Source organism: Schistocerca piceifrons, chromosome 4, assembly GCF_021461385.2.
Source record: "Schistocerca piceifrons isolate TAMUIC-IGC-003096 chromosome 4, iqSchPice1.1, whole genome shotgun sequence".
Classification (NCBI taxonomy): Eukaryota; Metazoa; Arthropoda; class Insecta; order Orthoptera; family Acrididae; genus Schistocerca; species Schistocerca piceifrons.
This window is the reverse complement of record NC_060141.1, coordinates 681,133,323-681,150,835: the sequence shown is the minus strand read 5'-3', so window position 1 is coordinate 681,150,835 and position 17,513 is coordinate 681,133,323.

Sequence of the window (17,513 nt, the reverse complement as noted above, 5' to 3'; positions counted from 1 at the left end):
TATCACATGGTTTCTGAGTTTCATACAGGTCTAACAGCAACAATTGTTACCAAAATTCCATTGCTTGTCCAAGTACATAAGGCCTTCGTAAAAGCCAAAGGTGGTTTTCTAAGTTCAAATCCGGTAATTTTTTTTCTTTCCGTCTGCGTAGATCAGGAAGACCAACAACGTTAGTCAACGGCATGTTAAGAGCGGAAGTGGTAGGAAATCCGTGTCAGACAATCGAGGAACTAAACTTGTTGCAGCTGGAATTCACAGTCATAACAAATTTTTTGAAGGACATAATCTTTACGCCAGTGACTATTATGAGTTTTAATTACATTTTTGCAATTTCGGCCTTAGACCATTATCAAGTGCTAATATTATTATTAAAGCCATAATATCAGCACATGATAATGGCCTAAGGCCGAAATAGCAATAGTATAATAAAAACTTATAACAGTCCTTCAAAATATCGAGGAACTATCGCTCTTAACCTAACTTGGTCACCCAACCAAGAGCATTTGTAGCAGATTGGTGAAGAAAAGGTAACCGATCCACCACATTCAACTTATTGCTTCAGCAGCAAAGTACAGAAACGTTTCTTGATCACTTCGTCACTGAAGACGACAAATGTGTCGTCTACAGGGATGCACACAGAGGAGGACAAATAGCGGCAGTTGCCTCTAATGAAAATTCATTTAGATCACGAATATGACAAAGGACCTTTAAACGCATGGCTCAGATTTTTATGACCTAAAATCTCTGAGAAATTGTTACTAAAATGACCTGTAAATATCGATAAAACGACGTAAAAGTGATATAAGTACAGTGGATTATAAAATACTCATCTACGTCTACGTGGATAGTCTTAAAATCACATTTAAGTGCCTGGCAGAGAATTCATATAACCACCTTCACAATTCACGATAAAGGATGACAGCCAAAAACAGTTGCAGGATAAAAATTTTATTAAAATTCTTGACCAAGGTTTCGGTACATATAAATATACCTTCATCAGAAGTAAAAAATCTAAAATTACATCATGCAATGGAAATTAATAAAACAATTGTGCCAAAGGCGTCGTCAATAATTACGATATCTTCTCCATTTGTCAAAGCTTTGACCCTGTGCCCATAGTCATGTTGTACAAATGTAGAAGATGTCGTAATTATTGACGACGCATTTGGCACAATTGTTTTATTAATCTCCATTGCATGATGTGATTTTAGATTTTTTACTTCTGATGTATATTTATATGTACTGAAACCTTGGTCAAGAATTTTAATAAAATTTTTATCCTGCAACTGTTTTTGGCTGTCATCCTTTACCGTGAAGAATTTCAACAGTTGCTGTTGCAGCCATGTTTAAAATCTTGACCTTCACAATTCTCTATTATTCCAATCTCGTATAGCACGCGGAAAGAATGAACACCTGTATCTTTCCGTACAAGCTCTGATTTCCCTTATTTTATCTTGGTGATCGTTCCTCCCTATTTATGTCGGTGTTAACAAAATATTTTCGCATTCGGAGGAGGAAGTTGGTGATTGGAATTTCGTGAGAAGATTCCGCCGCAACGAAAAACGCCTTTCTTTTAATGATGTCCAGCCCAAATCCTGTATCATTTCTGTGACACTCTCTCCCATATTTCGCGATAATACAAAACGTGCTGCCTTTCTTTGAACTTTTTCGATGTACTCCGTCAGTCCTATCTGGTAAGGGTCCCACACCTCCTAAAAGAGGACGGACAAGCGTAGTAGGCCTGTTATATTTTCTAAGTGTCCTGCCAATAAAACGCAGTCTTTGGTTAGCCTTCCCCACAACATTTTCTATGTGTTCCTTCCAATTTAAGTTGTTCGTTATCTTAATACCTAGGTATAAAGTTGAATTTACGGTTTTTATATTAGACTGGTTTATCGTGTAACCGAAGTTTAACGAGTTCCTTTTAACACTCATGTGGAAGACCTCACACTTTCCGTTATTTAGGGTCAACTGCCACTTTTCGCACCATTCAGATATCTTTTCTAAATCGTTTTGCAGTTAGTTTTGATCTCTGATGACTTTATTAGTCGATAAACGACAGCGTCATCTGCAAACGATGGAAGACGGCTGCTCAGATTGTCTGCAAAATCGTTTATATAGATAATGAAGAGCAGAGGGCCTATAACACTACCTTGGGGAGCGCAAGAAATCACTTCTGTTTTACTTGATGACTTTCCGTCAATTACTACGAACTGTGACCTCTCTGACAGGAAGTCACAAATCCAGTTACATAACTGAGACGATATTCCAGAAGCACGCAATTTCACTACGAGCCGCTTGTGTGGCACAGTGTCAAAAGCCTTCCGGAAATCCAGAAATACAGAATCGATCTGAAATCCATTGTCAGTATCACTCAACACTTCATGTGAATAAAGAGATAGTTGTGTTTCACAGGAACGGTGTTTCCTAAACCCATGTTGACTGTGTGTCAATGGACCGTTTTCTTCGAGGTAATTCATAACGTTCGAACACAATATATGTTCTAAAATCCTGCTGCATATCGACGTTAACGATATGGTTCTGTAAGTTAGTGGATTACTCCTACTACCTTTCTTGACTATTGATGTGACCTGCGAAACTTTCCAGTCTTTGGGTACGGATCTTTCGTCGAGAGAACGGTTCTATATGATTGTTAAGTGTGGAGCTAATGCATTAGCATACTCCGAAAGGAACATAATTGATATACAGTCTGGAGCAGAAGACTTGCTTTTATTAGGTGATTTAAGTTGCTTCACTACTCTAAGAATATCTGATTCTACGTTCTCGATTCTACGTTCTCGATTCGAATTTTGGAATATTTACGCCGTCTTCTTTTGTGAAGGCATTTCGGAAGGCTATGTTTAGTAATTCTGCTTTGGCAACACTGTCTTCGATAGTATCTCCATTGCTATCGTGCAGAGAAGGCATTGATTGTTTCTTGACGCTAACATACTTCACATGCGGCCAGAATCTCTTTGGATTTTCTGCCAGGTTTCGAGACAAAGTTTACTTGTGGAAACTGTTATAGGCATCTCGCATTGAAGTCCGCGCAAAATTTCGAGCTTATGTAAAAGATCGCCAATCTTGGGGATATTGCGTCTGTTTGTTTCGTTGTTTCTGCAACAGTGTTCTAACCCGTTCTGTGTACCAAGGAGTATCAGCACCGTCGTTTGTTAATTTATTTGGTATAAATCTCTCAATTGCTGCCGATACTATTTCTTTGAATTCAAGCCACATCTGGTCTACACTTATATTATTAATTTGAAGTGAGTGGAAATTGTCTCTCAGGAAGGTGTCTAGTGAATTTTTATCTGCTTTTTTGAATAGGTATATTTTTCGCTTATTTTTCGAGGATTTGAGGATTACAGTATTCAATCTCGCTAAAACAACCCTGTGTTCACTAATCCCTGAATCGGTTTTGATGCTTGTTACTAACTCAGGATTATTTGTTGCTAAAAGGTCAAGTGTGTCTTCACGACCATTTACTCATGAACTATTTGCTCGAAATAATTTTCAGAGAATGCGTTTAGCACAATTTCGGATGATATTTTATGCGTACCTCCGGAGTTAAACATGTATTTTCGCCAACATATCGAGGGTGAATTAAAGTCACCACCAACTATTATCGTATGAGTCGGGTATGTGTTTGAAATCAAACTCACGTTTCTTTTAGCCTTTCATCAACTGTATCATCTGAATTGGGAGGTCGGTAAAAGTATCAAATTATTATTTTATTCCGGTTGCCAACAATGACCTCTGCCCGTACTAACTCAAGGGAGGATCTACTTCAATTTCGCGACAAGTTAAACTACTTCTGACAGCAACAAACACGCCACCGCCAACCGTGTTTAGCCTATCCTTTCGTAACACCGTTAGGTTCTTCGTAAAAATTTCTGCTGAGCTTACATCCGGCTTTAGCCAGCTTTCAGTGCCTATAACGATTTGAGCATCAGTGCTTTCTATTATCGCTTGGAGCTGTGATACTTTCCCAACACAACTACGACAATTAACAACTGTTATACCAATGGTTCCTGTATCTACGTTTTTCCTGTGTTCAGCCTGCACCCTTTGTGACTGAAACCCTTCTTGTGTTTTCCCGAGACCCTCTAACCTAAAAAAAAACGTCCAGTCCACGCCACACAGCCCCTGCTACCCGTGTAGCCGCCTCCTGCGTATAGTGGGCACCTGACCTATTCAGCGGAACCCGAAACCCAAGAACCCTTTGGCACAAGTCGAGGAATCTGCAGCCTACACGGTCACAGAACCGTCTGAGCCTCTGATTCAGACCCTCCAGTTGGCTCTGCACAGAGGTCCGCAATCGGTCCTGTCGACTATGCTGCTAATGTTCAGCTCTGCTTACATCATGCAAGCAAGACTGGCAGTCTTTACTACTTGTGTTAGCAACTCGAACCAGAGAGTATCTCTTCTGATCCAAAGTGACACACATCATTAGTACCGATCTGAGCCACCACCTGCAGTTGGCTGCACCCTGTGCTCTTCATGGCATCCAGGAGGACCCTTTCCACATCTGGAATGACTCCACCCGGTATGCACACGGAGTGCACATTGGATTTCTTACCCTCCTTGTCAGCCAAGTCCCAAAGGGGCCCCATAACATGCCTAACGTTGGAGCTCCCAACTACCAATAGTCCCACCCTCTGCGATTGCCTTGATCTTGCAGGCTGAGTGGTTGCCTCTGAAACAGTACAGGCGACAGCATCTGGCTCAGCCACAGTGTCAGCCACAGACAGCACCTGGAACCTGTTTGTCAGACACACCGGGGAGGCCTTATGTGCGGCCGCCTGGCCGATCTTTCGCCGCCTGCTTCGCCCCACGGCGACGTGCCACTCGACCACAGGTGAGGGGTCAGGGGGATAAGCCTCAGTGCGAGCAGTTACTGGGTTGGCCACCGGTGAGGACCGATCGGAGGACTCTGACATGCTGGACGTCCGTTTGATCCCCACGGCCGGCCCACAACAGTGGTGCCCATCCACTACAGCCTCAAGCTGTGCAACTGAAGCCATCACAGCCTGAAGCTGAGAGCGAAGTGTCACCAACTCGGCTCGCATCCGCACACAAAAATCGCAGTCCCTGTCCATTCTAAAGGCCGTGGAAAACCAAACTATGCAGATAAACGGACTATCGGCACGTGCTGCGCAACTCTACTGTAGCCCCTAACGAAAACGCACGAACTGTGTCTAGTAATACGCAGGTATTCAAAAACCTATCTACCGGAGCACTCAGGTGAAACCAATTAATTTGCCCCTGAATAGGAACTTTTAATATGTCACAAAATCGGTTTACTTTCCGACGCAAACGAAAACGCGACAACTGTGGCTATTAGATATTAAGTTTACACGTAGAAACGCAAGAAACTGAACTATTAAAGCACACAGATGATATAATAAAATTCGCTCTTGGTTAGGAACTCGTAAATGACAAATGCTGCTACTTCCCTGTTGCTGCGTCTGTCTCGGTCGGCTACTACTGCGTGACTCAGAGTAATGAAAAAAATTTATGGGAGATTTGTACTGGAATTACAAATAGGATTATTAATCAAAATTCGCTTTGTTTATCTTGACGATATCTCATTCTTTAGATATACATAAAATTTTGGAAAGCCATTGTAGAGTTTTTGCAGTGTATGATGTGGTGTCACCGCCAGACACCACACTTGCTAGGTGGTAGCCTTTAAATCGGCCGCGGTCCATTAGTATACGTCGGACCCGCCTGTCGCCACTGTCAGTGATTGCAGACCGAGCGCCACCACACGGGAGGTCTAGAGAGACTTACTAGCACTCGTCCCAGTTGTACAGCAGACTTTGCTAGCGATGCTACACTGACACATACGCTCTCATTTGCTGAGACGATAGTTAGCTTAGCCTTCAGCTACGTCATTTGCTACGACCTAGCAAGGCGCCATTATCAGTTTATAGTGAAATTGTAATAATGTCTAAACAAGAGCGATGTTCTCCAATTGTGGATTAAAGTTAAGTATTCCAAGAACTACGTTCTTTTCTTTATAGGATAATTATTTTACCTTGTTCCAGACCTCGCGCCAATCTGCGTGAGCTTAAAAGCGTACATTTCGGCCTCCTCTAGCAACACGGTGTTGGCTCTTCTGCCAACACTTCATAAGACAGTCTGCATACTCGAAAGTGAGTCAATGTTTGCTGTCGGACAACACATGCTTGTAGTGTTCCATCATTACTGGAGCGTGTGCTTTGATGTTTTCCTTCATGTGAAGAAAGAACCTAATAGATCGACAAATGAATAACACATTTCACAAATGTAAATCACATTAGGACAAAATCGATACAAAATATCGATATTTTGTCTAAATACCGATACCTAGCACAATTACAACATTAAATGACGCGAAGATAACAATAGGCGAATGAACCTCTAACTTACACTTATGTGCCAAAGGTAATGACGAAAGTAACTTTTGCATAATGTGTCACTGCCAATAAACATAGCTAAATGAAACTTGGGCCATACATAGAAAGAACTGCACCAGTATAGTATAGAAGGCAACTGAAAAAAATACGCAACGAGAAGAACGGAAATGACACCTTTATCCAAAGACATTACTTACACTGAAGTTATTGCGATCCGTGATGTTCTTCTGGATATTACAAAAGGTGGTACATGCTTCTCAACAGGGTGAGTGATCACTATGGACGGCAATGCATGCTCTGCAGTGCACTGCACGATTTCCATTATGTTGGTAAGGAGTTCTTGTGGTAGGACTATCCATTCCTCCCCAATCGCGATTGACAACAGCGGACTGTCTTTGGTGGAGTGAACGTGCTATAACACGCCAAAGAAACTGTTATAAGCATGCGTATTCAATTACACAGATACGTAAACAGAGAGAATACGGTGTTGCGGTAGGCAACGCCTGTATAAGGCAACAAGTGTCTGGCGCAGTTGTCAGATCAGTTACTACTGCTACGCTGGCAGGTTATCCAGATTTAAGTGAATTTGAGCGTGGTGTTGCAGTCGATGCACCAGCGATGGTACAGAACGTTAAGTAACGATGAAGTGGGGATTTTCCCGTACGACCATTTCACGAGTGTAGCGTGTATCAGGGATCCGGTAAAACATCAAATCTCTGATAACACCGGGGCCGGAAAAAGATCTTGCAAGAGCGGGACCAACGACGACTGAAGAGAATCGTTCAACGTCACACGAGTGCAACCCTTCCGCAGATTGCTGCAGGTTTCAATGCTGGGCCATCAACATGTGTCAGCATGCAGCCATTTAATGAACCATCATCGATATGGGCTTTTAGATCCGAAGGCCCGTTCGTGTACCCTTGATGAGTGCACAACACAAAGCTTTACGTCTCGCCTTGGCCCGTCGACCCCTACATTAGACTGTTACTAACTGGAAACACGTTGCCTGTTCGGACTAGTCTCGTTTCTAATTGTATGGAGCGGCTGGACGTGTACTGGTATGGAGACAACCTCATGAATCCGTGCACCCTGCATGTCAGCAGGGGAATGTTCAAGCTGGTGGGCGTTCTGTGATGGTACGCAGCTGGAGTGATATGGAACTCGTGATACGTCTAGATACGACTATGACAGGTGAGACGTACGTAAGGATCCTGTCTGAACACCTGCATCCATTCATGTCTGTCGTACATTCCGACGGACTTTGACAATTTCAGCAGAGCGGTGCGACACGCCACAAGTTCAGAATTTCTACAGAGTAGCTCCAGGAACATTCTTCTGAGTTTAAACGCTTCCACTGTCCACAAGACTCCCCAGACATAAACATTATTGAGCTTATCTGGAATGCCTTGCAACGTGCTGTTCGGAAATCTCCACCTCCTCCTACTCTTACGGATTTATGGACAGGGTTCATGGTATCAATTCCCTCCAGCAATAGTTCGGACATTATTCGCGCCCATAACACGTCGTGTTGTGGCACTTCTGCGTGCTCGCGGGGGCCCTACACTGTATTAGACAGGTGTAACAGAGTGTTTGCTCGAGGGAGCGAATAGGTCAGTCCCTTCGCCTAGTATCCTCTCGTTCCATGAGCTCTCTGACCTACGCTGTTCAATGCGATCGCGCATTGCCCTCCATAAAAATGAAGATAGGGCCGAATGCACCCCTGAAAAGACGCACATGGGAAAGGAGTGTAGTGTTACAATAACGCCGTGGGTGTACCGTGTTCAAAGATCTGGAGGTCAGTACGCCCGTGCAACATTGTGCTTCCCCATAGCATTACACTGGGACCACCAGAACTACCGTATTCGACGAAGGAATGGAACGCGCTACCACATGAAGTCCTTACCACCCTTGTGATCAGCATCGGAGGACGTTGCAGAGCGTGCATTACCGTCCCTGGTAATCACACCCCTGATAAATAACCATCCACCACCTTGTGCAATAAGCAGGAGAACCAAATGAATCTCTATGACTTCAGTGTAATTATTTTGCCTTTGAATAAAATGGTCATTTCTGTTCGTCTAATTGCGTATTTCTCCCAGTTACCCTCTGTAGACGTTTTTCCCCTGTATCGTCCAAGATTCATCAAGCTATGTTATTGAGCACTGACACAGCATGCGAAAGTTACGTTCATCCCTAAGCTTTGCACACCAGTGGATTTTCAAAATACGAATATATTCTTGATTAACTTTGCTGCGTTTTTCCAATGGACGCGTGCATTGTTCGCTGTTGCAATATTAAAATAAGGAATTTTTGTGACGTAAATGGAAGTTAAACACAAACATGTGAACAATTAAATCGAAAAAACGAAATCATCTTTGAAAAATTAAATACAGTTCGGTATAAGTTTGAAAAATCCAAAATAAGTTATACATTCCTATAGCCAGAATATTCGGCGTTTTACTCTTTGTGAACAATGCGTACCTCACAAAAGAAGGAAAAATTACATGTGAACAAATTCTAGGCTCACTAACAGGTTATAATGAAATGAAATGAACCTGCCAGCCGACTGAGTCATAGAATGACTACATGAGTACTCTAAAGAAGTACAGGGCGTATAACGCTTGCCGCGAGGCCGTGGTTTGCAGCACTTTTATCTTCTGTACCTTGTCTGCTGCAGCGCGTGCCCACACGGGACAAGAGTACTCCATAATGCAGCAGTATCACTCGAAGCAATCATTCGTTTTCACAACGTTATCGTAGAACACTATTGTTAGATGCGTCCAACGAAGCTGTCACTGCAATGAAAGTAAATGTGACCAACTTTACAGAATTGAATGTAATGACGTGTACTTTTCCCAACTCTTAATTTAAATCCAATTGCGTTCACAGCAGAAACAGTGAAAATTATGAAAAATAAACATTAATATTTGTTTTTATGTTTTTTGTTGTTGTTTGTATGTAGCGTATTTGCACCATCAGCTGTACAGTTTTACGTTTATACTCCACCGGTTTCGATTGTTACAATCATCTTGAATGGGAAAAACATAGAACATAAATGGATCAATCGTACTTTTCCGTCGTTTACGAGCTATACGAATGTAGAACATGTACTACAGTCAACTGTAAGAGTGTCAAGGCACAGCGTGCTTATAGGGACTGTGTTAAGACATACTATTCTGACAATTATAAATCTTCTACATTGGTGTGGCTCATATATGACCAAGTGCATGGAAGATCCATTGCTGTACTATGTTTTTCTCCTTGAAGATGATTGTAACAATCGAAACCGATAGAGAACATAGATAAAATTGTACAACTAATGGCACAAATACGTTTCCGCAAAATTATTTTTATGTGCTCAAAAAAATTTTAATGGCCTCAATACAATTTATTGTGAAATTACACTTGTGATGGGACCAACAAAAAGTTAAGTTAAGCCTGATAAAGTCAAAACAACAGGTAACGAAGTCCTCAATATTTCTAAATCACATGTAAATGGTTTGCTCCTACTGACATGAAAACCTGTGGACACCCCTGGTCTCCATGATAATACAGAATCCTAGAGGCAGTGACTCTCACCGAATGAAAAGTCACGAAGTGCAGCTAATGCAGGTTTACAACTCGAGAGCTGCTTTTGTGTTTGGTGAAGTATTCGCAGGGTCGTTCTTTTGAAGTGCTGGCAGTTGTACTGCAGATCTTTAGTGTGAACTGTTGAATCGAGTAAATCAATCCTTAATTGAAAAGTGTCCTGCGATTATCAACAGAGAAGCCGTTATTCTGCAACACGAATATGCAAGACCATACTTCGCGAGACAAACCCTAGAGAAAATTAATGAATTCGTGATAGGAGGTACTGTTTCGCCCATTATACTCGCCCGATATTGCGCCATGTGATTTCCGTTTGTTCTCATTGCTACAATGTTTTTCTAAGTGAGAAAAAGACAGAAACTGTGAATGATGTCCAAAATGCCATCTCCAGATATTTTGCCCAAATTCTGTTGGTTTTTTGTCGATACCGCATTGAAAATTTGCACACTAGATGACCAAAAGTTTCAGACAGAGAGGGTAATTACATCATCATTAAATATAAAAAATAAAATTAAAGAGTTACTATGTTTGAATTTAATGTAGAAAATGACACTAATTTCTCGCCCGACTAATAAAATAGAGACTGAAGTTGCAGCAGCCAAAGCTGTCCAACCACATTCGGTGCTGAGCAGTATGATTGACTGGCTACACTTCTCGCTCAAAGTACAGCTTAAAGACGTGATTTTCACTACACATTGAAAGATAAGGCAACTCTGGAACACAAAATGTGGATATGGAGCCTTTGAGCCACATCAATTCCTTACAACTAGCGTACTGATACATAATATTAAATCGTTTATAGCAAAAGTATTTCAAACATGTCCGTTTTATTTGTCTGAGATAAAATTAGCACCGTGTTATTAATATGTCATCATTTTAAATATATTTGTACTGAACAGGTTTTTTAACTAAAGTTTATTTAAGTGCTGATTTTGATGATGTGTTCACCGACGGGGTTGACCTTATTCATAGGTAATGCTCTCAGAAAGGTTAGGAAAAACTGGCGTATAGAATACGTTCACTTACAACCATGTAGAATGAAGGTGGCATGAGCATCAGGATACTGTCACTCTCATAGCCTTTCTAATGCCAAGCGAAGTTGAGAAATGAACGGAGTATATTTGTTGTAGAACTACTTCACTGAGCGCAGAATTAATCAACATCTGTTAATGCTGTGCAATGACCAACCATCTGATGTCATTAATGTAGGCGAACTCACCAATAAAAAAAAAAAAAAAAAAAAAACACTTAACAATAATTTCAGACGTCTAAACACCGCAACGAACGAGACAGACTGGGTGGTAAGTATGACAATAACGTACACCAGTGTTCAGCGTAAAGTGTAACATAGTGTGTAATTCATGTTTCTAAAGAGTAAAACATAAGATGATCCAGCGAAGTAATGGTGACATTCTTAGGTTTGTCTCTGTTGTATTTCCCTTTGTGTTCATTCACTAGCAAACATCATGCTGTAGTGGTAACTGACTTCAACATTGCGGGTGAAAGACGGTTGACTAGAATGGTTACAAATCCCTTTCTCATTATCTACAGGACCGAGGGACCTTTTCATTCATAACTCGCCGAGATATCATATCGTAAAGATATCTGTAGCTAATTTTCACGAGAGAGGCACTTGATCACTGCTGCACGAACAGTTGTTCAGTTACCGATAAAAAAAATGGTTCAAATGGCTCTGAGCACTATGGGACTTAACTTCGGAGGTCATCAGTCCCCTAGAACTTAGAACTACTTTAACCTAACTAACCTAAGGACATCACTACTTAAACCTAACTAACCTAAGGACATCCATGCCCGAGGCAGGATTCGAACCTGCGACCGTAGCGGTCGCGCGGTACCAGAATGAAGCGCCTAGAACCGCGCGGCCACACCGGCCGGCAGTTACCGATAAAGATCATCAGTGGAGGCTGCAATTCTGTATTATGTTATCTTGAATGTTGTGCGAAATTGCGTTCATCACAAAACGTTAAGACGTCTTTCCGGAGAGCAGCTATTACGAGTGGTTGTAGATAACACACATTACTTCATGTATCTGCATGTCAAAACTCTTGTAAGTATACGAAAGTCACCAAATTACAAATTTAATTGCACTAAATGAGGGAGGGAATGGGTAGAGGTAATCTTCTATGGTTATTTGCGCAGCAATTCACAAGTCACTTATAGTGACAGCTTACAACATAGTCATCCTGGTTTTCAGTGGACCTGATACATCGCTACACATTTCACAATACAATCAGAAAAAGTTATTTTTAGGTTTAGCAGCAATCGTTGTGTGCACCACTTCCTCCTCCTCTTGAACGATTGATTCTACGGCCTGCTAAACCACCTTTAATCATACTAAATAAATGTTAATCTAACAGGGTGAGATGATACTGCACACAGTATCCTCCAACACCTAGAAATGCATATTATGATGAGTCTGGGGAGGATATAAGTACGTGCAGGTTACAATGCTAAAATGAATGCCGTTTGACAATGGACTGTGGCGTTTGTTCCAAACTGTAGGCTTCATTTCGTTTCAAAACATACCACTGTAGTGGTGAGTGTTTACTACTGGTGATACCTTTCCCAGGTAACGTTCCCTAATTGGTCCTTATGTGTCCAGAAAGTGTGGGCACCACTTCTTGTGCATAGTGTTCATTCTTAAATTTCTTTTTTGATCTATGGTTCAAATGGCTCTGAGGCCTATGGGACTTAACCTCGGAGGTCATCAGTTCCGTAGAACTTAGAACTACTTAAACCTAACTAACCTAAGGACATCACACACATCCATGCCCGAAGCAGGAGTCGAACCTGCGACCGTAGCAGTCGCGCGGTTCCGAACTGAAGCGCCTAGAACCACTCGGCCTTTTGGATGTAGATCGGGGGTGTTTCCATTCCATGCGCTGGGATTTGCTCTCTTTCTATCTGTTTCAAAGTGATTAACCCATAGGTCATCTGCAGCATTGATTAGTTTTAAAACATATTACATTCATTAGCATCACGGCTTCGTAGCTGCTGAGATTGTCACACTAGTGCCGTTTCTTGAAATGTTTTGGAACTCATCTTGCACAGATTTTACGAAGGTCAGGCGTCTGTGAACGATGCCACACGCAGAGCCATTACTAATGTGGCCTGGGTTTTCCACTTCATCAAATCGAATGTTGTTCAAAATTCGTTCCCGGATTTACTCAATGTTTGCGTCAGTACGGTGGTGAACATAGGTAGACGTTCTGCTCTCTCTCCTCGTCCTTCACGCTTACTCAGCAGCTATTCAACTGCTGAATCCGCCGGTAAGCATTTTCCGTGGTTAAACATTGCCCTCGTATTGTGCTGAAAGTCTTCTCTACTTATTTCATATCATGGTACACGTCCAAATCATAAAAAAACCGATTAAAGAATACTGTCCTTTGGTAACAAAAGAAAGATGAAAGCAGTTCAGCGTCCCGTTCGTGACGTCATTAGCGACAGAGTAAAAGTTCCGACTATGAAAGGATGGGGGAAGGAAACCGGCCGTGCCATTTCAAAGGAGTCATCCGGGCGTTTGCTTTAAGTGGGTTCGTTGAATCACGGAAGATCTAGATCTGGAAGGCTGGACAGGGTTTGAACCGGCGTCCTCCCGAAGTTCATTGTGCTAATCGCTCGGCAGTGGTGCAAAGAAAAGCCAACAGATGTGACAACAATGAAACCTGCCACATCCGGCGGCTCGCTGACAAAGTAACAGTCCCAAGTGTAAATAACAACCTTTACAAAACTTGGCGCGTGTGTACAGGGCGCAAAGTAATGCTATTCGTATTTTTTAGTTTGTTTTCAATTTCACTTTTAAGGGGTGAAAGTACACCTCGACAGGAAAGTTGGCATATTAGGTTTACAGGGAGTATCTTAGGAACGATGATACATAAAAGATGTGTGTCGTATAAAAGATGATACGTAATTAACATTCTTGAAAATTTTATAATCAACCATTGTAATAATTTAATAGTTTTCAAAATCCCCCCATCACCGTCATTTAGTTCTGAAAAATTAGAACTTTTATTACAACATGAACATAAGAGCCTTTCATGCCACGCGAATCTATGCGTAATAAAACTGGTTTACAAAATACCGTATTTGGAAAGTAAGCTGTACACAATGTTCTGTTGAAATATTTTCAAAATACCTTATGAAAATATCTAAACTTCCATTATTATATCAATTATCAACTATAATAATATTTGTTTATGTTTTAAACTGATATTTTACGTTTTACTTTCGTGTTCTTGTTTTGTGTCTTAATTTATAAAAATGTTCAGATGTGTGTGAAATCTTATGGGACTTAACTGCTAAGGTCATCAGTCCCTAAGATTACACACTACTTAACCTAAATTATCCTAAGGACAAACACACACACCCATGCCCGAGGGAGGACTTGAACCTCCGCCGGGACCAGTCGTACAGTCTCACAAAGCTCTTCTAACTCCAACAGCCGTATACGTCCCACGGCGGTACCTGTTGCGCCGAGCTCTTTGGGATCACAAGATGAACAGGTTTCTTGTCCTCGGGTACGACATTCAAAACGGCTTTTTCACACTGAAAAACCTGCCTTTTCGTAGTTTTAAAAGAAAATAATGTTGATTTTATACCGAGAATCTCTTTTTGAAGCCCCAAATGTGTTTGTGACAGCATCAAAATCTGTTAAGCAAACGCCTGACCAGATCAAAAGATGGTACTTCCTAGCAGATTAAAACTGTGTGCCGGACCGAGATTCGAACTCGGGGCTTCTGACACTCGTGGGCAAGTGCTCTAACTGACTGAGATAGTCAAGCACGATTCGCGAGACCTCCCCACAGCCTCATTTCTGCCAGTACCTCGCCTTTTCATTCTGGAAAGATCTAAAGATATTTGAAAGATGTTTTCTTTTCCAGTTCAAAATGGTTCAAATGGCTCTGAGCACTATGGGACTCAACATCTTAGGTCATAAGTCCCCTAGAACTTAGAACTACTTAAACCTAACTAACCTAAAGACATCACACACACCCATGCCCGAGGCAGGATTCGAACCTGCGCCCGTAGCAGTCCCGCGGTTCCGGACTGCAGCGCCGGAACCGCTAGACCACCGCGGCCGGCTCTTTTCCAGTGAGGGAGAAAAATCTGTATTACTGTTACTAGGGTGTGAAAGAACCGCTTAGAGCATTGTACCTGAGGATAAGGAATGTGTCTATGTGGTGAACCCAAAGAGCTCAGCGGTACAGGCACGGCCGTGGACGAATACGGCTTACGATGTTGGAAGAACTTTGTGAGAAGATTTTCAGATCTACTTCTGTTGAACGATTATGCTATCAGTTTACAGCTGAGAAACAATATTATAAACTTGCAGTCATTACAAAATAATCATTTCTCTTCAACACGGCTTACCTATGTACTAAAATATGTCTGATATTAATTACGATACTTAGAAGCTCACCCACGATCACCTGAAATCGTGCTGAATTTTCATTCATATTGTGTTCTCCGTATCTTTTACTTTGAGTTACGAAAATACATGCGCGTGACTTGGTAAACAATGAAAACAGACACATGTGAGCAAAACGTAAATTAACAGTTTGAAACATAAAGAGTATACAAGTACAATAAATAGTTAGAATAATAAGAAATATTGAATTATTTTAATTAGGCATGTTGAAAATACTCGGACAGCACATTGCGTACATACTTTTCCTAAAACGGTATTTCAGAAACCAAATTTATCACACGAGGGTGGCTGTGGGTTCAGGGTTTCTTTAGTTAATGTTGTAACAAAAGTTGTAATGTTTCAAAATAAAATAGTGGTGGTGGGGTATTCAGCGAAATATCTTGTTATAAAAGTTGGTAGTGTAGTCTTCAAGAACTTTAATTACGTATAAACTTCAGGTGAAAAATATTTTTATGTATCGTCGGTTTGAAGATATTCCGCCTTAACCTAGTATGCGAAGTTACCTTTCGGGGTTTATTTACCCTTTAAAAGTGAAATTGGGCACAAACAAAAAAATAAGTATAGCATTATTTTGATCCTCCTACACACCCGCCAAATTGCATTAAGACAGTTTATCTACACTAGGGAAAGTTCCCTTCTAAGCCGCACTACGCCATACTGGCAACCTAAAGGCCATTAATAGGAAAGTGCAGGTAATTATTGACTTTCCCTTGTGGACGTTCCTCACATCCTGAGAACTGTGTGTCACAGATGCATTGTCTTGTTGAAGAGAGAAATCGCTTGCGTGGTTCAGTAGGGAGACAAATGTATCGTAATTGAGAGAGCACGGAATGTACGGCCCCGTTCCATTGTATTTAAACATGTTCGACTCGAGAATATTTCAACCATCTGCCTCAGCGTGTGGCATGCAACGATCGTGTTTGTGACCAGTCTGAAGCACTATTGCTGCCGCAGAACAGAGGGCTTTTAGATTGCTGCAGTTTACAAAATGTGTCCCACTGAACGCTCTCAGCAGACTTTCCGTCGGTGTTTTGGAATTTTTCCGCCTGTGATGAAAGCCATTTATAGATGCTATCGCCAGTTTGAATCTGTTCAGTAATAACAGCCCAAGTCGAACACGCACTTCTGACGCAAGAATGGCGAGTATTTGACAAAATTTTTTGAGTGGAAACTGTGAAAGTCTTGTCTCCACGCAAGCAGAGAATTAACAGTTCCCCACACTACTCTCTGGTGAGTGTTAAGAAGGTATTTGGTAAACAAACCATACCGACCACATTTAGTGTAAACTTTTGTTGTTGGTGATAAAAGCAAATTTGTTGACGTCAGTAATGTTCTCTTGGAGGACATGGAACTCGACAGATTTTCAGTGATGATCAACATTTCATGTTAGCTCTGATGTCAACCAGCGTAAGGTGCGCTTATAGGGATTACAGAACTGTAAGGAAATCGATGAACATGAAGGAAATTCACCCAAAGTGAACGGAAATTTCGCCATTTGTGGAGCCTTTTGTAAGACGTTTTCAATATCAGGAATCCGACTATGGAATGAGAACCCTCTCTCCATCAGAAAACTGAGTACCTCCTCCAGTCTTAAAAGACAGTTAATGTGTAGTCTAGTTCCGCAAGCATTTTTTACGCTATTACACTTGATTACCCCCCAATTCCCATCGTGAATTCTTCAATAGCTGTTGAAGACTCTCTCAAATTCTTTGTGTTAGAACTCCCGTGGTCGTAAAATCTTACTTTTGTGCACCCATAGAAAAAAATGCCGGAAAAAAATTAGAACACCCTTTCATACATTTCCAATTCACTCATGATCTATTGTTGCAGTGGTGCACACAGAGTACATGAAGTGATTACATTCACAGATCAATAGCACAAGTGCTTCTGACGTGCCAGGTATCGATTCATGCTGACACACCATATTAGTATGTTGTGTAGCCCCCACAGGCCGCAATGCAGACGCTGAATCTGGCATCCAGTGGATACGTTATGCCACTCCTGCTCGCCCTCTTCACTTACTTCTGTATAACTGTTGTTTGACGATCTGTACGAGAGACTTCTAGTTCCATCAC